The sequence below is a fragment of the Psammomys obesus genome, unplaced genomic scaffold, assembly GCF_907164565.1.
Source record: "Psammomys obesus unplaced genomic scaffold, mPsaObe1.curated_primary_1811, whole genome shotgun sequence".
NCBI classification, from domain to species: Eukaryota; Metazoa; Chordata; class Mammalia; order Rodentia; family Muridae; genus Psammomys; species Psammomys obesus.
The window spans coordinates 36761344-36785432 of NW_026593286.1; positions in this window are offsets into that span (position 1 = coordinate 36761344).

Below are 24089 nucleotides of genomic sequence, written 5' to 3' on the forward strand. Positions count from 1 at the left end.
ATAGAAGGTAGGAATCTCATGTTGACATAGAAGGTAGGAATCTCATGGCGTCTCAGTCATGTACAAAGATCCACAGGCAATCAAAGAATGCGGACAGTGTGAGAAATAGTCTTCCCTAGAGAAGCGCTCCTCAACTCGTTCTACAATTTATACAGCATGCTTTTTACCACTGCCAATCAGAGAGAGAGAGAGAGAGAGAGAGAGAGAGAGAGAGAGAGAATGATACATGTTACATGCTACATGGAGCTTCAGCCAGAATTCTGGTTGAGAGGCAGCTGGGCTGCTAAAAGAAAGGTCTGTGATCTAACAAGGTGTAGTTCATAAAGGAATGCCTACCCAATCAGCATGCATGAAGCCCTAGGTTCAATCCCCGGCACTACAAAGAAAACGAAAACATAGATGTTTACTGAGTTAGTCAGGACGAAAGCCACTGATAGCCAGGACAGTGTTCTATTTGCTGCTTCCCCTGAACTGCTCTCTGGGTAAGTGAGGGACATTAACTCATTAGGTTTACATTAACTCATTAGGTTTACATTAAGCTTCAGTGAAGCTTTTCTGAAGTAAGTAGCTCCACAATTATGGTAATCTGATTCTACTTTTTATTCACATTCTGTTAGGGTCCTTCCAGTCCTGTAGCTCTGATACATCGTAGCATCCGAGAAAACGAGTACAGTCAGGCTCCACAGGGAAAGCCTTTCTGTGCTGTTGTGTATGAAATACCATTTTATACATTCATCTACTTACAGATAGTTAAATATTCATCAGATTCACAAAGGAGTGTTTTAGAGACAAGGTGTAGGGCTATGAAGAAAAAGCAGACCCATTGCTGGGCTACTGGGGCATCTTTACATTACCACGCACTAAGTGCGGGTGGAAACTAATGTATGGAAATTTATTCAACCTAACAAAACTGGTTGGACAGTAGCAAAGGAGCAGGACATGAAGAGGGCTTTGGTGGAAAGGAATAGAACACGGCATACATTTCAGAATGCAAGTGCAGGGGCTAGTGAGACGCCTCAGAGAAGGAGATCATGGTTGCTATTGCAGAGGACCCAAGTTTGATTCTTAGTACCCACGTGCCAGTTGGAAACTGTCCACAACCCGGCAAGAAAGGAAAACTAAGGCCTCTTGACATAGTCACCAAGCCTGACAACTTAAGCTCCATCCCTGCTTCTCTCATGGAGGAGAGCACATGCTCCTCGCGCTTGTCTACTCACTTCAAAAGTCACATGGAATGGAACGTGTGTGCTAACGCACACACAGAGACGCACATACTGCATGCACATGGGCACATGCACAGTGATTACAGGGGAGAAATAATGTGTCTTTGTCTCCTGAAAAGTTAGTGGTTTGGGACTCACTGGACTGTTCTCGTTCAGAAAGCACCGTGCTCGGAAGAGGGAAGCCGTTCCCTCTGGGTCTGCGGTGACCACTGGCTGGCGAGGAGCACGGAGCACTGTGACGGCCCAGGACAATGGAGTCAGTGAAACAGCACAGTGCTGCGTGGTGTTGATAAAGGCTCTGTCAATGTTTCTTTGTTGGGAGGCAGGACTTGGTCGTCCCTCCTGCCCCGAGTTCCACAGGGCCTGGGGGGTGCAGGATTACACAGGATGTAAGCAGTTGATGGGAAGGGGCGGCTCCTGGGATGACTTTTTGTTAGTTGTCACTCCTGCTGCAGTGAGACTTCATCAGTTGCACGCAGTTGCCTTTCAATCACGCATGCTCCTATGCATAACTCTAATAAATTTCTGTATTTACCAACCTGGAACTAAATTAAGTTATTTCTATGGTTTGTCAGGTCCTCCTCTGGAGTGAAGAGACATTTCTTTACATCTTCCCTGGGGCTGAGAGGGGGAAATCACATCACAAAATGGTTTAATTATGTATTACAGATTCTGTACTTGATTAGAAAAAAAATAAGATATCTTAAAAACTAATGTTATAGAATATAATAGGATGAGACTGATATACTTGCAATGTTTAGAACTACAGCTGGTAGACATAACTGGGTAAGAGATAACCGATGAGGCTTAGAATACTTAGATATAAGAGCCAAAGAGCATACAAATTCAGAGAACAGTGGCATTTCCTTGGCTGTCACCGCTTTAATTTTATTATTATAATTATCATTTCATATTTGCATTTTGTACAAGTGTCAAGCCACTGGGAGATTCAGTTGTGAGTGTGGGGAATTTTGGTGTAAACAAAGATATTGGAGTGTGGGCAGCTTCAGCAGAAGGGAAACGATGATCTTGTCAGGAAAGGCTTAGCTTTAATTAAAGCATGGCAGTGAAGACTTTCCAGGGTGTGTTTTTTTTTTTTTTATTCCGGAGTGAATATTAACAGTCAATAAAGAAAAAAACAGTCAATAAAATGTATGAAGAAATCTCTACAAACATATGGTACATTGGGAAAATACAATAGACACAAAGCAAAAGAGACACATGAAGATTGGTAGCCTTTTTTGATTTCTAGTTTTTCTATTAAAATATAGCTTTTACACAGTTGATACAGATTCTTGATAGAGTTATATCAAGATCTCCAATGTAGAGACGGAAAGATATATAAAGTATATTTAATGTGCCACCTATGATCGCTGCTCTCTCTGGTTAAACAATATTTCCTTATTTTAGTTGGAGATCTGACTTAAAAAAATAAAACAAAGATTTAGCAGTTTATGATAGTTAGGAATCCCAGAGATGTGATATGGAAATATTAAAAATTCCAGCTCACAGATGAACTGTTCTACAGCAGTTTTGCTTTAACGGTTTAGTATGTGGTGACACTGGTGAACTGGCTGGGTCTAGATATGAAATAAAACATATTTGAGCACTGCCCTATAGTTGAGGAGGAGTAGGAACTGGGGAAGAAGACAGAGACTAGAGTTAAGGTGAACTTCAGAGGAGCATTCAGCCAGAAAAAATCTTCCCGAATATTCATACTGAACTATTTTTGGAGTGCAAGACACTTTGGTATTCAATTAAGGAAACAGAAGCTTAGTTCTGAAGCATCTAATGAAAGGATTATTATTTTCACATTGTCGTGACAATAGAAGTTTATTCATAGAAATTGCACTGGACTGAAGAAAGTGTCATTATATAAATGCACAAAAATATGTTTCTTATACTTAATTGTTCATGGTGGAGGTGCTTGAAGTTTTCTTTAGGGAGTAGGTTGTTTCCTGAAGTTTTTCGTTTTGCTGAAGAAAATCCTACTTAGCAGCATAGGTTTCAAAGAAACGCTAGTTTTAGAAGAGCACAAGCTGAGGAATTCTGAGGTACATTATCAAGACAAGTCAGGTTGGGAAAGGCAGCTGCAACAGTAGAAAATGCCATGTGAGGAAGTCTTAGCAGTTGACGTTTCAGAGAAGAAACCCCATGGGAATCTCTTGGGCTGAGATTCAAGGTTTCTCAGCATGCAGGTACAATAAGGGCTTCCATGTGTACTCACTCCAAATCCCAGAGGAGGCACAAATTCCAAACCTGAATCGCTCATGTGGGCTCATCATCCCCACCACCTGCTCACAGACCACTTGGGCTGTTCAGCAGCAGCGAGACAGCCCTGCATTCTCCTGATACACCCGACTTTCAAAGCTTTGTGAGGAACAAACCAAATAGGGCTTAGAAGAGAGCCTGGACTAGAAGGTAAGGAGTCAGTTTTTTGAGATAGGCCGCATCTATGAAAATTAGCAGTGGAAAGGTTTACTGGGAGCTCTTCTATAACATGAAGCGAGTAATAGGACCCAACACTTTCCACACTGAACTAGGTTAAACTAATTGTGTATTTTGAATACTTTTGGCTTAGAGAAAGTAGTCTCTGGTTCTCTTTCTCAATGTCTGTCTGTCCCTTCAGCTGTGTGTGTGTGTGTGTGTGTGTGTGTGTGTGTGTGTGTGTGTTTCTCTCTGTTTTCTCTGTTCTCTCATCACATTCTAGTGGATCACTTGATGTGTTCTACATTGTATAATATTAAAACCTCATTAAAAATATATCTCCTCATGTTTATCTTTCTTTATGAGGAAAAGCCTCAAAATCTTATTTTGCAGCCATGGGAGACGTGCAGTTCATTGCTATTGTCTGTAGTCATCACCCTCGTACTGCCCGTGTAAATCAGAACTTCATACTGCCAACTGTGACACACACCACATTGAACAACCTCGCCTCATCACTCCCTAAACCCCACTCTCACCTCCCCTTCCACCTGACGCCTTCCTTAGCCTCTGGCAACCACCGTGCTTCTATACTATATACTATAGAAGCTATAGACTTTTGTCACATTAACAGATGTTGTGTGTCGCTGACATCATGCAGTACCTGCCTTTCGTGCCTGGCTTATTTCACGTGACACTCTGCAGTTCTATCCAGGTCGTTGGAATCTTTAAAAAGAAAAATTAACTTCGCTTTATATTTTAGTGACGTTAGAATGGAGATAAAAAGGATTCACACACCAGAGTGCAGCACAGTGCTGCTCTGTAGTCTTTCAGACAGAATGGTTTTCTGACTTTAAATTACTAAGTTCGAGGCCTGGATTGATCAAAAGAGGTTGATCACCACTGGAAATGGATAGGGTTTCATGTGAGAAAGGCCTGAAGTGGACATAGAGCAGAGCTGACCACATAAAAGTATGTAAATTTCCTCTGTGTGGACCAAAGATGGAAGTGCCCTTGCCAGCACCTTAACATGAAAGGCAATGACATAGGCCTGCCATGGGCACAGGTGAGGAGCACAGTCTGCTGTATATGACAAGGAAGGACCTGAGAAGACATGTTTCCTCTATTTTCATTCAAGAAGCCTTTTTAGAACCTATTTACAATGGCAGGTCTGGGCTTTTCCTCTTGGCCTGTGGTAGCCTCATGAGTAATCAAGTATGTGCCCTGGAAACTATCAGCCAGAAACCTTCATGCCAACTCTTCTTGCAACTCTCCTGAAGACTGTGCATGCTTGATTTTTATTGCTCATGATTATCCTTCCTTACTGCATCATGCTCAAGGGTAAACTTTTTTGGGTAAACTCAAGATCCCATGGGTTGGCTAGTCAAAGCAACTTAGTGGTAGGGGCAGGCTTCCCTGATGCTCACAGAGATTCTCCTGTAGGGTCCCTCCCTGGAAACCTCTGGCAGCCAGGCAAGAGTACTCTGGTGGCCAGGTCTGACCCCTTCAGGTGCACCATTTGTCAGGAGTTACAACTGCCAGGTCTTGCCCCTCCCCCAACCTTAATGGACCTAAAGGCTGTCCCCTAAAGGTTATAATGGCAGTCCCCAGCAGAGATAGCCACCCTCCTAGGTTTTTCCCGTCTAATAAATCTTTTGTGTGAGGTCAGCTGTGAAGTATGACTTTGTGGTAATTCCTTGACTTCCAACTGCCAGAATTCCTCTCCCATCCTACCTATAACACTTAACATCATGCAACGTTTAATTAAATGTCCTCAGCTTTTGGTCTTCGGTTTCTTGACTTCCTGAGTGCTTCTGTAGTTTTAATCTTGCATGTCACTTTCCCCATTTTTAAACTTGCATTTTCTTTGTTGCCACTGAGCCTAATGACAGCAGCAGAAGCTGTGGAATAGTCCATATGCTGGATCTAGCCCTTACTTCATACGTTCTGTCTCAGTCAGCTCCGGAATGATCTTGAGTGTCTCTGGAGGTGTACATGTCATCCACATTCTCTGACCCACTACCATGTCTTTTGTCTTGTGTCTGTATGTAGGCACAGCTAAGTCACCTGCTCAATGTTGAAAATGATTTCTTCTAAAATGCTTTCTTTAGGAACTTCCAGTGTTTATTCATTTTTCTTATTTTTTAAAAGCATGCCTTATTTTTGAGCTCTATTATTTCATAAAGAACAAAAGGAGTTTCTGAGTTTGTAAGAATCCCGACAATAACACTTGACTACCTCACGGTATGAAAGGAACATTGGGTCAATATGTCATTTTTAAAGTCACTCCAAAGAAAATTCAATTAATTACCTTGAGATGGTTTTTCTCCAGTATAATACAAATGAAAATGAATAATATAGATTTTCATCTCTTCATTTTTCTTCGCTTTATGAGATATTTTGTTCTTGAATCCTGTTTTGTAATTCACAAAAGGTATTTTAAATATTTTTTTTTACAAAATAAACTATTCTTTATATAAAACCATTAATATTAATATATTATAGAACATGAAGCAACAGAAACATTTAGGGGATTTTTTGTGGAGATATCTTTGTTTTGGTTCACTGAAGGCCGCACAACACTTAGTGGTCCAGTGTTTATACTAATTGGATTAATGGGCTCTTTGGTAGTCATGAACACAATGTTAACAGAATTAAAAAAAAAAATGAACATGAGATTTTTCTCTCACTGTAACAAAATATTTTTCAGAATATTTTTAATACATGTATATACTGGATAAATTTAATGAGACTAAACTTTTATTAGGTACAATGTATAATGTTGACCTCTTCAAGTCTTACAGATTTTTAAAAAGCATTACAAGGTACAATTCTAGTTCCTTCTACAAGAAGCAAAGACTTTTAATTTTGCTTTAAAAGTAGCTTCTATATAACTTTTCTGTGTCATGATCTAATTGTTGCTGTGTATGTGTATAGATTCCTCTTAAACTACATAGGCCTTCCAAATAGACAGGTATGAAGTATCCCTCTTAAACTATGGGAACCTCAATGACAGTGTAACACATTTTAAAATTTGTATAGGACTGCTTAATTTTCAAAATAGTTTTAGCCTTACTGATTATTTTTAAAAGTCTTGCAGATAAATGTTGTGTTTTACTTGGTAGCTGTAATTTTGGAAAGCATTGTAATTCCCCAGTGTTTAATTGCTTACTTGGTAGCTGTAGTTTTGGAAAGCATTATAGCTAATTTGTGCATTACCTTCTAGTTAAGTTTTGTAAAGGTTATAACTAAATTCTCCTTTAGTGTCTTACAGAAGTGCACCTCTGACAAAGGAACCTTAATGTTTCAAGATGCTGTTACCCACAGGATAAGCAGGACTTCAGAGATGCCTGACCAAAGATACACTTCTCCGCTTCAGATGTTAAGGCTGGCCTAAGGTTTTATTGGTACTGATTTTTGACATTTGTCACTTACCCTCCTTGCCTAAATGTTTTTTTTTTTTTTTTTTTTTTTTCTAGGATCACGGGCTGCTGGAGAACCACCAGACAATTAATCAGTAGGGTCTTAGTTTAGTCCAAGTGGAGAGTATGTGTCTGTAATCGAAGTGCTTGGACAGCTGAAACAGGAGGGCTGTAAATTCGAGACCAGCCTAGGCTTCAAGTCCAGTCCTGTCTTAAAGTAACAAGGTGGAGGTGCTTGCTTCGGTCCTTCCAAAAAGAATAAAAGCCAAAATTTGTTCCTATAAATGAACACTTGGTACTGTGTGTTACTTGTATTCTATTTATGGTATTTGTCTCAGATATAGATGTGTTCCACCTCTAAACGATTGTGCTAAAAATAGAAAGTGTAGAAATGTTTCCAGCCTGCCAGAAATGAAGGTAATCTAAAGAGAAGTTGCATCAGATTATTGAAACAATAAACCCTCAGGAGATGGGAATTTTGTAGTAACATCATGATAGGAGAAGGAAAATGTGCCAGGCACCTTTTACTTTTCTTTTAATACAAATTCAGCTTCCAAGTATGAAGAATCAATTAGTTTCCGGTAGATGGGCATTCCCACTGAGTTCACTTGGGGAGCCAGATGTGAAAGCAGTGGGTAATTTTTGTAGTAACCAGGTCTTGAGGAGACAAAAACGCCAACAGAGCAGATTTTGAGAAGAATATATTCTACAGCTATTATTTTTCCTTGTAAGACATTTCAGATTTTCAAAATAGGTAAGACCTGAACTTACCCAGAGACAGAGAAACTGGTGGAACTCTAAATAGCCTCATTGGAGCTATTTGAAAGGCAAAGATCTGAACGCTAAAGATTTGGTATTTCTGTAACAAAGGAGCACCAAACACTGGACTCAACGTTCCTGCTAAGGAATGAAATGCGAAGCAGAGATATTATATTGTGACTTGGGTGTCAGTGGTCTCAGTTGGTATGAGTAGGGTGGAGCCTGTGGATTTTGCCTCGCTCTGCCTCAGCTACATCCTACAAAGTGAGGTGGTCTCTGGCCTGCAACATATCAGCCCCTGATTAAAGGAAGTTCCCTAACTTCTCAACTATCTGCCTTTTGGGGATGAGTTCTGTCTAGACAAAGGTGATATTTTGGTGCATGCAATAAAAATCAGAAAAAGTAGAAATGAATGACCTAAATATTAAAATCATCACATAAGTTATTAATAATTTAAAATAGCTTTAATTAAATTTAGAAAATTAGAAAAAACTCAAAATAGGTATTTGAATATGATGAGAATTAAGGAAGATGGAGAAAGTAATAAACGAATTAAAATTTTAAATGTGAAAGAAAAATCTAATTGCTTCAAATTGTGGTTTTGGGACCAACTATATGTAAAGTTTTGTGAAACCAGTGAATAAGTAGATAGAGTATTGTCTTGGAGGCTCATACACTCCTGTTTCCTGTGGCTGGGACGGGCCCTCATATGTTGAAACAATTTGTTTATTTTTCTACCAAAAGCTTTTCACTGTGGGCAGTAAAATACCAAGACTAATGTGCTGCATATTTCATTAAACCTTTAAGAATTATATGCAACACTCAACCAAAATGACGAGCAGATATAGGTATTCATTGCCACTGCTTTAGTATTCACGAAGAATGACTATTTATAACGTAATTGTGTCTTAATCATTAAAAGTAACACAAGTACAGAAATAGATAACATTATCAGCTAAATATTCATCAATTTAAAATCTTTTAGAAGTGAGAATTGATAACAAAGCTTGAATTTGGTAGTAGCTTTTACACAAAAGCAGTCAAATGTATTTTAAAAGGAAAGATCGGCTGTCATTTGTGCCAAAATTTTTATGGCAAATGAATTAAGCTAGAGATAAAAGACAAAATTCTTCCATTTTATTTGTACATATATGCAATGTACAAAAGCCTTTACAGCAAAATCATGGTTCCCAGAACCTGGGAAGTAGGGCACTGGAAAATATTTGCCAAAGGATGAAAATTTCATGAAGACAGTGTAAAAATATGTACAAGAGAGCTTTTATACATTATGGAGTTGACAATCAATATAATATACTTTATACTTGAAAATCATTACGAAAATAGAACTTACATATTCTTATTACAAAAGATGGCCAGTATATAAGCTAATATGTTAACTAGATTGTTTCAGTCATTCTATACTGGACAGTCAGGTCAAAATATCCTGTAATAAGCACAAATGTGTAACTTTTGTTATAAAAAACTAGTTACGGAAGAAAACAGATGAATGTAAATTGAAACTACTCTCTTCCCATAAAGCTAATTTTAAAGCCTTTTCCACATACAACCAGGCTTTTTGCAACAGTTTTCAGATCTTCTGTGTGTTTTACACCCATTCCTCATCTGGGTGTCAATAGACTTCAGTGTGAAAATATGTGCTGAGGAATGTGAATGTAAATCATTGATTAAGCCAATCAAGAGATGCCAGTGTGGTTTTCATTCATGAAATGTGGTTTGAATATTTCTCACTTGTCTTTCAGCGTTTTCTAATTTTCTAGCGACTCTTAAATTTCCACTTTTGACTTCGACTGTCTTAACATACCCATTTTCTTTGGTTTAAAATTTCCCTTATTTAAATTCTTTAACATTCTTTTGAGGTCTAATGAGAATAGCTGCTGTAAGTAGATATCATCATTGGAGAGATAATGTAATAGGATCTTTTCCTTAAGACAATTTGGAATTCAGAAGGAACTTGTATATGTAGAGTTTTACCCAGCAACAAACCTGACACCTTTTATAGTTTCTCTAACCTTGACTATTTCTTCACTCACTCATCCATTCTGTATGTGTGGCTTTGACATTTGACTCTCAACTTTATTGTTTTGCTCCAGTGTCTTCTGTTTTCATGTCGTATAAGTGCATAGATTGTGTGTGTGTGTGTGTGTGTGTGCATGTGTGTGCGTGTGTGTGCTTGTGTACGTGTAGTTTTGTGTATTTATGAAGAATTAAGTGGTGACCTAGTACACATTTAAGAGTTGAAACGAGTCATGAATAGTGCTTCACACCTTTGATCTCAGAACTCTGAAGGCAGAAGATACATCTCTATGAGTTTAAGAGTAACACGGTTTATATAGTGAGTTCCATGGCATCCAGAACTCCATGATGAGACCCTGTTAAAAAAGAAAATAAACAGCAACAAGAGTTGAATAGGATTATATGTATTCTAAAAGAGGGAGAAACATGTGAAAGACCTTGACTAGACCATCTACATGCACATAGCATTCTGTAGCAGAAGAACTTCCTAGAGTGTTAAAAAAAAATAGCTATTGCCTAAGCTTTCAGGATTTTTTTTTCTGATGCTTTCCAAAAAGGCTTTGTGCTTATTTTGTTAAGTCTTAAGTTTGTTCTTTGTTTGAGGCCACAGCGAATTACAGAGGACTATTATAACTTAGCACATGGTAATAGAAAATCTCATAATCTGTGGTTCAAAAACTTACATTTTTTTTCACATGCTTTTCTTTTTTCTGAATTCTTTTGAGAGTTTCTTCCTGCACCTAGTCTTACGGCATGCACTAATTTCGTGACTAGCTGTTGGCTCCTTTTTCATTTCTTCATACATCACTGTCTCTTTGTTTATCGATCAAACATAATCGTGTGTGTTGCACCCACAAAGAATTTCTCATCAGAAAATGATGAATCCTATATCCTTGTACTGGGTAGAGCACCATGGACATGAATATTATTTGTCCGCTAGGAAGCTAGCAGTCTATGTTTCAGACATAGGAGCCAAAATGTTCTTGTTTTGTCTAAGTGTTTTGTTTCCCAGCACTAATGTCATGTAGTCAGAGCGAGGCAGCTGCAGAATGAGGTAGATAAGAATATAGACCAGTAAGTGAGAAAAGCCTTGGCCTAGTACTTCCACTTTCCACCCATTTTTATATATCGCTTATGAGGAAGACAATACTAGTAAACAAGGCTGCTGAGATTCATTGACCTGTCAGATAATGACTGCTATCTTGAGCTTGGAAGCTTTCAAAACAATTATATGACCTGAATCTCTTTTCTTTCTTTCTTTCTTTTTTTTTTAATTTTTTAATTTTTATTTTATTTTTCTTTTTAGTTACATTTTGTTAACTCTGTGTCCCAGCTGTATCCCGCTCCCTCATTCCCTCCCCAACCCCACACTCCCTCCCTGGTCTCCTCCCTGCCCCTTTCCAAGTCCCCTGATAGGGGAGGACCTCCTCCCCTTTCATCTGACCCTGTTTTATCAGGTATCTTCAGGGCTGGCTGCAAAGTCCTCCTCTGTGGCCTAACAGACTGCTCCTCCCCTGGGGTGGGGGTCAAACAGCCTGCCCTTGAGATCCTATTAGAAATAGTCCGTGTTCCCCTTACTTTGGAAAACTACTTGGTTACTGAGCTACCACAGGCCACATCCGAGCAGAAGTTCTAGGTTATATCCATAGATGGTCCTTGGTTGAGTGTCAGTCTCAGAAAAGACCCTGTGCCCAGATATATTTGGTCCTTGTGGAGCTCCTATCCTTTCCATATCATACTAACTTCCCTTCTTTCATATGATTCCCTGCACTCTGCCGAGGACACAGGCGAAGGTGATTAATCCTCATTTAGAAAGACAAATGGGATGTGCATTGAACTTATGACAGGAGTCTATCACAAAAGGCATCTGAAAGACTCTACCTAGCAGTGTTTCAAAGCAGACACTAAGACTCATAACCAAACCCTCGGCTGAATCTCTTTTCTTTACCAGTGTTTTTTTTTTTTTTTTAGGTTCTCCTGGTTGGGCATCTCAATTTTTCCAAAATGTATAATATTCTTCTAAAGTCCAAATATGCCTTTTTACATTTCATAAAATCTTTCTCTAAAGTATTAATCCATTGTGATATAGCATATTTTAGAATATGTCAGGCATAAGTTCCATCTCCTGGAAAGGGCCTTAAATTCAGATAGTGTTTGATAATTCCACCACATTTGTGCCAATATTTTACCAGCATGTCATGTTGGCAGATCACCATTGAGTGCAGGGTTTATAGCTGGGTTACTATTTTCATTTCTCCTTCTGTAGCATGCAGACTGTATTCTAATACTAAAAATACTAGTCAGTAGGGATCTAAGCTATATATTTTTCTGGGTTCACTGAGATGTATAAATGTTGTTTTCAGTGATAGGATTTTACCATTGTGATGGTTAATGCTAAATATAAAGTTTACATATACCATGCTGTGGTGAAAGGGAGGAGGACCTCCCCTATCAGTGGACTTAGAGAGGAGCAGGGAGGAGATGAGGAAGGGAGGGTGGGATTGGGTGGAAGTGAGGGAAGGGGCTACAACTGGGATACAAAGCAAATAAACTCTAATTAAAATAAAAATAAATTTTAATTAAAAAAGAAATAAAAAATAGATGCCTTTAAAAAAGAGAGAGACTAAAAAGAACAACAACAACAAAAACAAACCAACCAACCAACCAAACAAACAAACAAAAAGTTTACCAGGGAAGCCCTTATTTTGGACACGGCATGTCCTATCAGCCCATTTCCCTCTATTCCCAGATGTTGAAGACTCTTCTTAAATTGGCTGATCTTGTAAATTTTGCTGTTCTGGTATATTATTCTATTTCCCCAGTAGATAGGGTTTGTCTGTCTATCTATCTATCCATCTATCTATCTATCTCCACTTATCTAACAACAGAATATAAACTTCAATTCAGTTCAAGCAAACATTCTACTTCTTTGTATTCTGTAGTAGTGAATAGACATTTATTCAATGGTTAAAGAATCTATGGCTGGTCAGATGGCCATATTTATAGATTTTTTTTTTTTTGAATGCAGTGATAGCTTATACTGAGTGGTTTTGGTCACACTGTCAAAGTTGATTGTTTGAGAACATGAAATTTTCAACTAGATGCCATTATAACTAAAATTGTTGATCATTTTGTTTTGAAGCATATTTTAAATCATTTTTATTATTTCTTCAGATTTAATTTAAACCTTTAAAAGACCAGAGAATAATGTTCATTGTATTACTTTTGTCATTCATCAATATTTGCCTTTTTTATAACTTGAGCTCATTAAGTTTAAGTGGAGATCTAAAAGTATCTGAAATTACTTCTAGCACAAGATTAACAGGAATGTCTTAAAATCTATATAAGGGAAGATTCTGTTCAGAAAGTCAAGTTAGATGCCATAACACCCAAATCTGGATGTCTAGTATGTTGTTTGAAGATGATAATGATATAGACATGACATTTTGTAGAATCTACAAATGGTACCTAAAGCAGGTAGGATGATCAGCTAATTGAATCACTTGCAATGAAATGCCATACTGTAGGCAACAGGGGCCCAGAGATGTTCTCTTCTTTACTGTTCTTGGATTTTTCATTAAAAAAATCACTCAGTAGAATACTGTGAAGTCTTCCTAAGAAACAAGAAGTAAAAACAAAACAGAGAAGCTCTTAGTAGATAGTGTAGGAGCACAGCTTTTTTAGATACAGATCATATTTTGGACTGGGTGAGTATTAATGACCCATGCAATTTTTAATTTCTCCAACTCTATGTCATGACATTTAATTGATGGTCTCAAAGACCTACAATGAAAGATCAAGAAGATATTCAATTTGTTTCTCGAGAGGTCTTCGAGGAAAGTCATTACTGTAAATGCCATTCGGAAGCCATACAGCAGCCACTACCGGTCAGGATGCTGGCGTCTCCCTTTAATGTTCCACACCTCTCTAAAGATGTCCTCTTTTAGAATATACTACCAGCATGAATATACTACTCATGTGGTTAGAAGCATTTGTCAATTTTTCATTAGTAGGAAATGTATTAGTAGGCCAGAGAGACGGGTCGGTGGACCTAGACTCTTGCTGCCCAGTTTTAATGACCTAATTTCCATTTCTGGGGACATGTGTGGTAGAAGAGAACCAACTCCCACTAAATTTTTCTTTGAGTTCCATACTAGCGCAATGGCAGTTGTGCACCCGTATGCACACACACACACACACACACACACACACACTCGCATGCATGCATGTGCACGCATGCAGTCACACAGAAAAATAAAATAAGTTAATTGGTAAAAATATATTTTCAACATGGAGAAAAATGACTGGTGATACGTAATGAAATGGTTTCTTCTCTTAAAACTTTTATTATCTTAATGATAACATCATCATCATCATAACACGTTATGGATTTTTATATCCCGAGGTTTGGTCCCAGTTGCATGTCCTATGCATAAGCAATGGAGACAACAGTTTGGGGTGGTATCTCAATCTGGGTGAACTTACACATTCAACCATCAGATCTATACCTGGGATGCTTGTGCCCAGTTCTAGTCTGGTGGGTTACCTGAATCCTAGACCATGTGAGCCTGTCTCAGTGCCCCTCTCCCAGAATATTGATATTGGCCCAGTCTGTTTAGTTTTCTCTGGCTCATGCCAGAGTTTTTCATTCAATAATATATATATATATATATATATAGTTTACACGAGTTCACTTAGAGTTGCATTAAATTATTGTCTTCTGTGACTCATTTTATACATTTGAGAATTATGGATACAACATATTTTTGCGAAATATGAATTTAAATGTATTATAATTCAGATAAAGTTTCTGGAAGAATTAACCAATAAAATCATGTTAAATTTATATTTGTTTAAAACATTGAATAAAAAAAATCTATTTACAATAAAAGTGAAAATAAAAAAAATATTTAGTATAAATACAGACGAAATGACACTAAGTGGTTATTGTGGCTGGAAAAACTCATTACAAAATAGTCAATGTTTTAATGTTAAGAAATGTGGAATAAACTTAGTAGCCTGTATTCTGTTCTATTATTGGCACAGTTAAACTAACTTTTTATTGTTAACCTTGCCTTAAATGATAGGGCTTTAAAATGCATAATTAAACAGATATAGGGTCATGAAGCATTCTTGTTAAGTAGTTAAGTCTCATATACTTTGAAGAGTCCAAGCATTCTGCTTTTGTTTTTTTAAACTTTCTATTTAATCCTTAAGAAGCCAGAATATTTTATGAAAATAAATTATAATAAGGCCGATACAAAGAGAGAAATAATAGGCTAACTCTACTCATGAATGCAGTTGTAAATTTTTACACTGTATCCTACTATGTCCTGCAAAATAAATCCTTACATTTATAGACCATGATTAAATAACCCTTTTATCATGAAAGCAAATATATTTTAGTATTAGTGGAGCTGTGTATATGTTATTCAATACTAGCGTAAAGATGAGGTGAATTATATGATAATTTTAATGCTAAAATATATGCATATGATGGATTGGCATTAAATATTAGTAAATAATTTATCAGTAGGTATGTTATCAAGTATTTCATTAATTACAGTGGAACAATTAGCTTGAAACATGCTTAAGATACAATTAAGTTCTAATTGTACTCCATATAGAAAAATAAATTCAGATGATTTAAATATTTTAATTTGGAAAACACTTTTAGAAAACAAAACCATTTAATAAACTCGAGAGAGAGATAAATTTCTGAAAATAAAAAAAAAAAAAACTGACATCACATTAAAACAAAAACTCGATCGCCCCCGGCAAGATGGCAGCACCAGGACAACTCTTCTTCTGACCAGCAGCGCAGCAGGATCAGCACAGTGACCAGCAGTCAGAACTCGCGGCCTTAAAACCCAAGTGATTGTGTTTCCCAGGTGAGAGGATACCCTACGTTGGGGGATTCAATCAGCTTTAACTCACCCAGCTAAACCACAGAAGAGATCCCGGTTCCACCAGGCACTTGGTCGCCAGTCCAGAGCCACGTGCTAGTAGACAGCTGATCACTGTCCCAGACTGAACTCTGGGCACCACAACATCACAGACTGAAATTTTCAGTTGAGAGATAACCCCACGGTGCAGGAAACAATTGGGACCGACCTTAGGTCACCCAGACATTCTCTGGAAAAGACTCGGGTTCCATGAGTGCCCAGGAGCCAGCCCAGAGCTAGAGCCGGGGACCCAGGAGGCCTCACCAGAGTCTTGCCTGCACACCTGACTTGCTGCCTCAGATAGAACTTTGGGCTCCAGGGCACCAGAGACTGAGTTTCTCTGTCGGGTGCAAACCCACAGGGAGGGGAATGGCTGGTCTGATCTCAGAGCACTCAGCCAATACCACCACCCCGAAAAGGTCTCGGGAAAAATTTCCCAGTTTCAGCAGACGCCCAGGCACAAAATCCCCAGAAAGGCAGAAAAGGCAAAACCATGTAAGTCTATGCCTGCAGGTTCTACTCCCCATCACAGACAGAACAGCTGCCCCCAAAGCAAAGATTAGTTGTCCCTGTCAGGAGGAAACCCCACAGCAGGGGGATCATTGGGTCCAACACTCAGGACACCCAGCTCCAAAAGACTTTCTGGATTCATGCAGACTCTAGGCTCTAGCCTTCTACTGCAGGATGAGCGCTGTGCTTACCCACCATTACTAGGACACAGGGGCACACAGCTGCATCCTCAGACCTACAAAAGCCAGAGAGCCATTACAGCAGCCCTCAGATACTGCTCCAAGGATCAACCAGTTATCCCTAGCTAGACTGACAAAACTGTGGGAAACCCTGGTTCTTCAAGAGGGCTGCACCCAACAATTACACCTTAAGAACAACAGCTACTGCTCACTAAATTCAGAACAAGAAACCCAGCAGCAAGGCAGCCATCACCAGGACCTCTCCTGATGAGAGGAGAGCCTTCCTGAACAACACAGTTACCACACAGGTCCATACACCTGAAGTGAACCGTGACAATTCCTGAGAAGAACCACCATCCATTTGACCATACCCAAAAAGCAGACGAGAACTTTAGAACCCCTCCAAGTAGATTCTCCCCACCCCAGGACCCAGCAGGCACCAGAAATTAACAGACAACACCTGAGACAGAGAGACGGGTAGAGGCCAGCGAAAAAGCACAACCAACAAAAGGCAGAGCAATATGGCATCCCCAGAACCCAGTTATCCAGGGGCAAGTAGCCCTGGACACCCTAACATAAGTGAAATTCAAGAAGATGATCTTACGTCTATGCTTATGAAGAGGTTACTGGAGGAAACAAAAATGCATAAAGAATTAAGGGAAGATATAATAAAACAGATATGGCCATCCGTAAAGAAATACAGGAAGATGCAGCCAAACAATTTGTGGCATTCAGAGAAGAAATAATTAAATCACTAAAAGAAATAAAAGAAACAGAGGAATGTTCAAAGAAACAGGTGAAGGAATTGAAGGAAAAACAGGAAAATACAGTAAGACAGGTGAAGGAAATCAACAAAAAGGTTCAAGATCTGAAGATAGAATTGGAAAAATTAAAGAAAACACAGATGGAGGAAATCATGGAGAAGGAGAACCTAGGAAAGAAAACAGGAACTACAGAGGTAAGCATAACCAACAGACTACAAGATACGGAAGAAAGAATCTCAGGTGTGGAAGATACAGTGGAAGAAATCAATGTATCCATCAAAGAAAATAATAAATCTAAAAAATTCCTGACACAAACCGTCCAAGAAATCCAAGACAACATGAAAAGACAAAACCTAAGAATAATAGAAATAGAGAAAAAAAGAAGATTTCCTCCTCCAAGGCCCAGAAAATATTTTCAACAAAATCATTGAAGAAAATTTCCCCAACTTAAAGGGGAGGCCTATAAGAATAAAAGAGGCCTACAGAACACCCAATAAATTAGACCAGAAAAGAAAAATCTTCCTGTCACATAATAATCAAAACAGTAAGTATACAGAACAAAGAAAAAAATACCAAAACCTGCAAGGGAAAAAAGCCGACTAACATACAATGGCAAACCCATCAGAATGATACCTGACTTCTCAGGTATCATCATAGTTTCATCAGAAACTATGAAAGCCAAAAGAGCCTGGACAGATATCATGCAGACCCTAAGAGAACACAGATGTCAGTCTAGGTTACTGTACTCAGCAAAACTCTCAGTCCTCATAGATGGAGAAAACAAGATAGTCAATGACAAAAACAAATTTCAACAATACCTACACACAAATACAGCATTACAGAAGATGCTAGTAGGAAAAATACAACCCAAGAAAATTAACTACTTTCAAGAAAACACAGGAAATAAATAATCTCACTACAGCAAATCTAAAAGCAGCCAAGGACACAAACACACTACCATAGTCAACATCAATATCAAAGCATCTAACAGCCACTGGTCATTAATCTTTCTAAATATCAATGGACTCATCTCTCCAATAAAAAGACACAGACTAACAGAATGGATGCTTAAACAAGATCCAGCAATCTGTTGCATACAAGAAATACACCTAAGTCACAAAGATAGACATTACCTGAGAGTAAAAGGCTAGAAGATGATTTTCCAAGCAAATGGAACCAAGAAGCAAGCAGGAGTAGACATTCTAATATCTAATAAAGTAGATTTTCAACCAAAATTAATTAAAAGAGATGGGGAAGGACACTTCATACTCATTAAGGGAAAAATCCACCAGGAAGAAATCACAATCCTGAACATCTATGCTCCAAATGCAAGGGCACCCACATTTGTAAAAGAAACGTTAATAAAACTTAAACCACACATAGACCCCCACACATTAATAAAGGGGGACTTCAACACTCCACTCTCAACAAAGGACAGGTCAACAAAACAGAAATTAAACAAAGAAACAATAACTCTAACAGAGGTCATGAATCAAATGGACCTCATGGATATCTACAAAACCTTTCACCCAAACACAAAAGAATTTACTTTCTTCTCAGCACCTCATGGAACCTTCTCCAAAATAGACCATATAGTTGGTCACAAAGCAAGAGTCAACAGACACAGAAGGTTGAAATAATCCCTTGTGTCCTATCTGATCACCATGGACTAAAGCTGGAGCTCAATGACAAAAATAGCAAAAGGCCTACACCCACATGGAAACTGAACAACTTGCTACTAAATGACAGCTGGGTCAGAGAAGAAATAAAGAAAGAAATTAAAGACTTGCTAGAATTCAATAAAATGAAGGCACAACATACCCAAACTTATGGGACACAATGAAAACAGTGCTAAGAGGAAAGTTCATAGCACTAAGTGCCTTCAAGAAGAAATTCAAAACATCTCATGCCTGCAATTTAATGGCTCACTTAAAAGCCCTAGGAAAAAAAAAAGTAGACATACTGAAGAGGAGTAGACAACTGGAAATAATCAAACTCAGTGCTGAAATTAATTAATTAGAAACAAAACAATTCAAAGAATCAATGAAACCAAGAGCTGGTTCTTTGAGAAAATCAACAAGATAGACAAACCCTTACCCAAACTAACTAAAAGGCAGAGAGACACTATAAAAATCAACAAAATCAGAAACAAACAGGGGGATATAACCACAGACACTGAAGAAATCCAAAAAATAATTAGCTCTTACTTTCAAAGTCTATATGCCACAAAATTTGAAAATCTAAATGAAATGGACAATTTTCTTGACTGATTCTACATGCTAAAGCTAAATCAAAACCAGGTAAATGAATTAAACAGTCCTATATTCCCTAAGGAAATAGAAGCTGTCATCAAGTCTACCATGCAAAAAAAGCCCAGGGCCAGATGGTTTCAGCGCAGAATTATACCAGACCTTCAAAGAAGAGCTAACACGGATACTCTTCAAAATATTCCACAAAATAGAAACAGAAGGAAAATTACCAAACTCATGCTATGAAGCCACAGTCACCTTGGTATCCAAACCTCACAAAGACCCAACAAAGAAAGAATTTCAGGCCAATCTTCCTCATGAACATCGATGCAAAAATACTCAACAAAATACTTGCAAATCAAATCCAAAAACAGATCAAAGATATCAACCACTACAACCAAGAAGGCTTCATCCCAGGCAGGCAGGGTTGGTTCAATATATGGAAATCCATCAATGTGATCCACCACATAAACAATCTGAAGGAGAAAAACCACATGTCCATCTCCTTAGATGCTGAAAAGGCATTTGACAAAAACCCAACATCCATTCATGTTTAAAGTATTGGAGAGATCAGGGATACAAGGCACAAACCTAAACATAGTAAAGGCAATATACAGCAAGCCTATAGCCAATATCAAGCTCAATGGAGAGAAACTTAAATCAATCCCACTGAAATCAGGGACAAGACAAGGCTGCCCACTATCTCTGTATCTCTTCAACATTGTTCTTGAAGTCCTTGCTAAAGCAATAAGACAATTGAAGGAGATCAACGGGATCCAAATTGGAAAGGAAGAAGTCAAAGTATCACTATTTGCAGATGATATGATAGTATACCTGAGTGACCCCAAAAATTCTAACAGGGAACTCCTATAGCTCCTTAACACCTTCAGCAAAGTGGCTGGATACAAAATTAACTCAAAAATAATCAGTAGCCCTCCTTTTACAAAACATAAAAGGCTGAGAAAGAAATTAGAGAAACAACACCCTTCACAATAGCCACAAAGAACATAAAGTAACTTGTTGTGAACCTACCCAAGCAAGTCAAAGACTTGTATGAAAAAAATTTCAAGTCTCTGAAGAAAGAATTAGAAGAAGATATCAGAAGATGGAAAGATCTCCCATGCTCCTGGCTTGGCAGGAATAATATAGTAAAAATGTCCATCCTGTCAAAAGCAATCTACAGATTCAATGCAATTCCCATCAAATTACCAACACAATTCTTTACAGACCTTGAAAGAAAAATTCTCACCTTCATATGGAACAACAAGAAACCCAGAATTGCTAAAACAATTCTCTACAGTAAAAGATCTTCAGGAAGTATCTCCATTTCTGATCTCAAGCTATACTATAGAACAACAATACTAAAAACTGCATGGTATGGGCAGAGAAACAGACTGGTGGATCAATGGAATCGAATAGGAGACCCTGACATAAATCTACACACATTTATGGACACCTGATTTTTGACAAAGATGCCAAAAGCATTCAATGAAAAATAAAACAGCATCTTCAACAAATGGTGCTGGTCTAACTGGATGTCTACATGTAGAAAAATGCAAATAGATCCATACTTATCATGCTGCACAAAACTAAAGTACAAGTGGATCAAAGACCTCAATATAAAACCAGACACACTAAACTACTTAGAAAAAAAATTGAGGAAGAGCCTCGAACTCATTGGCACAGGAGACAACTTTCTGAACAGAACACCAACAGCACAGGCTCTAAGAGCAATAATCAATAAATGAGACCTCATGAAACTGAAAGTCTTCTGTAAAGCAAAGGACACTCCTCAAAACAAAACGATTGGGAAAAGATCTTCACCAACCCTATATCTTACAGAGGACTAATATCCAGTATATATAAAGAACTCAAGAAGTTAAGCAGCCACAAACCAAGTAATCCAATTAAAAAATGGAGTACAGAGCTAAACAGAATTCTCAATAGAGTAATATCAAATGGCAGAGAAACACTTAAAGAAATGTTCAACCTCATTAGCCATCAGGGAAATGCAAATCAAAACAACCTTAATATTTCATCTTACACCCATCAGAACGGCTAAGAACAAAAACTCAAGAGACAACACATGCTGGAGAGGTTGTGGAGAAAGGGGAACCCTCCTCCACTGCTGGTAGGAATTTAAACTTGTACAACCACTCTGGAAAGCAATCTGGTGCTTTCTCAGATAATTAGGAATAGTGCTTCCTCATGATCCAGCTATACCACCCCTAGGCATATACCCAAAATTTGCTCAAGTCCACAACAAGGACATTTGCTCAACCATGTTTGTAGCAGCTTTATTTGTAATAGCCAGAGGCTGGAAACAGCCCAGATGTCCCTCATTGGAGCAATGGAAGCACAAAATTGTGGAACATCTACACAGCAGAATATTACTAAACAATAAAAAACAAGGAAATCATGAAATTTGCAGGTAAATGGTGGGATCTGGAAAAGCTCATCCTGAGTGAGCTATCCCAGAAGCAGAAAGATGCACATGGTATATACTCACTCATATAGACATATAATATAGGATAAACCTACTAAAATCTGTACACCTAAAGAAACTAATCAAGAGGGAAGACTCTTGCTTAAATACTCAATTCCTATCCAGAAAGGCAAAGAGGATGGACATCAGAAGAAGGAGAAAAGAGGGAATAACTCAGGAGCCTGACACAAAGGACCTCTGAAAGGCTCTGCCCTGCAGACTATCAAAGCAGATGCTGAGATTTATGGGCAACCTTTGGGCAGAGTGCAGGGAATCTTAGGAAAGAAGTGGGAAACAGTAAGATCTGGAGAGGACATGAAATCCACAAGGAGAGCAACGGAACCAAAAAATCTGAGCACAGGGGTCTTTCCTGAGACTGATATTTCAACCAAGGACTATGCATGGAGATAACCTAAGACCCCTGCACAGATGTAGCCCATGGCAGTTCAGTATCCAAGTGGGTTCCATTCTAATAGGAACAGGGACTGTTCTGACATGAGCTGATTGGCCTGTTCTTTAATTACCTCCCCCTGAGGAGGAAGCAGCATTACCAGGCCACAGAAGCAGACAATACAGCCACTCCTGATGAGACCTAATTGACGAGGATCAGAAGGAAGGAAAAGAAGACCTCCCCTATCAGTGGACTTGGGGAGGGGCATGTGTGCATAGGTTGGAGGAAGGGAGGGATTGGGATGGGAGGAGGGAGAGAACCATAGGGGGGGGATACAAAGTGAATAAAGTGTAATTAATAAAGAATTAAAAAATAAATAATAGAAAGAAGATAAAGAGTGCTATGCCTTGCATTTCTTTATGTCATAACAATAAATTAAAAATAAAAGTAAAAAAAAAAACCCTCTGTCCAGTAAGATGACCATAACTCTAGTTCTTATGCAGTAAACAAATTGGCAAGGTAGTCAGAGTATTCACCAAATTTCCATGTATAATACATGAAAACTTCTTAAAATACACAAAATAACAAACAAATTTTAAATCAACATAGGGTATAAATAGAAAATTCACCAACATGAATAAATTAGGTAAAAATATATAAAAAGATGCTGAATTTCAGTAGTCACAAGGGACAAAAATAAGCTGTTCAGGAAGCTAATGCCTGAGGTACATCTGTTGGGGCATCTGGGGGCAGACATTTAGTACTGCGTCAACATGCACAGATGTTTAAATATAACTGCAGTCCTCTATGAAGGGTTAAAGGCCTTTTACATAGTTTCATGAAGCAATATTTCCATATTTTGTAAATTTCCAGAAGAACTCTTACCAAATCATGTACTTGGTCCAAGTATCTGTGCTGTTGCTTGTTGGTAAGAAGCAGAGTGTTGACATTTTCATATTACCTCTGCTCTGTATGTTCTTTCTATACATTCTTTAAATAGTCCCCACTGAAAACAAGTTTTTTGTTAATTTAATTTAATTTTTTATTATTAGTTACATTTTATTAACTATATTCCAATTGTATCCCGCTCACTTATTCCCTCCCAATCCCACCCTCTCTCCCTCATCTCCTCCCTGCCCTTTTCCAAGTCCACTGATTGGGGAGGACCTCCTTCCATTTCATCTGACCCTGTTTTATCAGGTCAGATGTTTCTTCAGGACTGGCTGCAAAGTCCTCCTCTGTGACCTAGCAGGACTGTTCCTCCCTTGGGGGGGGGGAGGTCAAAGAGCCTGCCATTGAGTTCCTGTCAGAAATAGTCCCTGTTTCCCTTACCATGGGAAACCAATTGGTTATTGAGCTACAACGGACTTCATCCGAACAAAGGTTCTATGTTATATCCATAGATGGTCCTTGGTGGAGTGTCGGTCTCAGAAAAGACCCCTGTGCCCAGATATATTTGGTCCTTGTGGAGTTCTTATCCTTTCCATGTCATACTAACTCCCCTTCTCCTCTCTCCACCTCATCCCTGTCTTATGAAAAGAGATATATTTGTGTAGAATTAAATAATAAATGGGAAAAAAAAGCAATGAAGAAGTGAAAACACAGATTGTATCACATTGGGGCCTTGAAGAAGAATCTGAGCAAGGGTAATACTGTTTTATTTAGATTATATCTGAGTCTTGAAAGGGTTAAACCATGTGAAGC